Source organism: Aplysia californica, unplaced genomic scaffold (genome assembly GCF_000002075.1).
Source record: "Aplysia californica isolate F4 #8 unplaced genomic scaffold, AplCal3.0 scaffold00194, whole genome shotgun sequence".
NCBI lineage: Eukaryota > Metazoa > Mollusca > Gastropoda > Aplysiida > Aplysiidae > Aplysia > Aplysia californica.
Genome location: NW_004797464.1, coordinates 777,850 through 779,393, shown reverse-complemented (window position 1 = coordinate 779,393; position 1,544 = coordinate 777,850). Strand labels below are relative to the sequence as shown.

The following is a 1,544-nucleotide window of genomic DNA, read 5'->3' as shown; positions in this document are numbered from 1 at the left end:
TATATATATATATAAATATCGGCCACCTTTATGATACGGCCTTCTGTACAAATGGCCCCCACTTTCCATTCCCCGTGCGTGTTTTTTTTTGGGGGGGGTGTTTTGTTTTTGGTGTGGGTTTTAAAAAAAATAATAGCACGGCGTAAAACTATAGTCTGTCCGACACGGCCGTGGCCACATTAATTTATCATCCAACAACCCGACAAAAAACCTACCTAAGATGGCCATGCAAAACTCCTATTGCCCGACGCTATGTCACAAATTATACACGTACATATGCGTCGGTCCCTGATGCTGTAAGAGAGCCGTCTTAATCCTTTCACCTGGGATTCTTGTTAGGCTCTCCAGAAAATGAACCATTCATGGTGCGAAGGTCCCTCTTACTATTTACTCAAGTAGACCAGCCAGTCACAAATTTTCAGCTGCTAGTGTGATCCGTCATTACCTAAGTTTCTTAGCTATAACATAATAATTTTAGTAAGAGTTTTTCGGAACTTGCAAAACAATATGGTCATATACGTGCCGAAGATTAGAGGTGTTACAAGGGGGTAACGAACACAATAAAAGGAGGGGAGATAAAGATGATAGATGTGTGACAGGAAAGAAGGAGAAAACCACACCAGAGTAGAGCTGTGCCCATTCGACTTTACTATTCGACATTCATGATTTTTGCACTATTCACTGCTATTCGAAACGTGGTAGAGCCATTCGAATGCCATGTGGTTTTTTTGAAAAACAGAAACTGGATTTTCGTCTCATTTTTCTCAAACGTTGAAAAATTGGAGCACATTATATCTAAAATCATTAAGATAAATATACAGAAATACTCTTTACTTGATGGTTACGAGACAGGCGCAGTGAATGTTGTTTTTTTTCATGAAGTTAGCTGTCGCAATGAGCTCCCCTAATCCTACTCGAAATTCGAAGCGCTATGAACAGTGAACTGATGTCAACACGTTGCACTGTCTGCGCGCATGCGACAACAACACACGCGCGCTCAGTGACTGTCGTTGAATAGCGCAAGTTAGATCTGGACTATCACAATAATTATAAGAAAAAACAATTCGACGGCGCTTTGAAGTTAGATCTGGGCTTATCACATATAAGAAAATATAATTCGACGGCGCTTCGAATTGCGGAAGTTATGTCTGGGCTTATCACATAATATAAGAAAAAAACCATTCGATGGCGCTGTGAATAGCTAGCGAATGTAGAATAGTGGCACTTAGGTCTGGGTTTACGCTTATCATGATATATCAGAAAAAAGCATTTGACGGAGATATTCGAATGTCATGAATAGTGAGCTCACGCTTCTTCGAAGCTTCGATGATTGTTTGTTTCCTCAAAATAGCAGAGCCACCCGCCAACCACCCGCTTAGCCATAACAGAGCTTAGGTCATAACCTAAAAGCCCAGCCACAATTCATAATATTCATACTCTCGTACAAATCATAAGTGAGATAAGCAGTCGCTCTGTTTACCTAAAGCGTAATAGGGGGTGCCCATATACGCGATCGGGTCGAGTCGGGTCGGGTCGGGCCCATC

General features: G+C 41.6%; 1 protein-coding gene across 1 annotated transcript in view; it reads right to left on the bottom strand.

Annotated features, from left to right (window-relative positions):
* The window catches only part of LOC101853789 (VWFA and cache domain-containing protein CG16868), a gene marked incomplete in the record, with an annotated part of 27,011 nt that extends 26,482 nt beyond the window's left edge, over positions 1 to 529 (bottom strand). The window contains 1 exon segment of the mRNA XM_035969911.1: positions 221 to 529.
* Between the last annotated feature and the right edge of the window lie 1,015 nt (positions 530 to 1,544).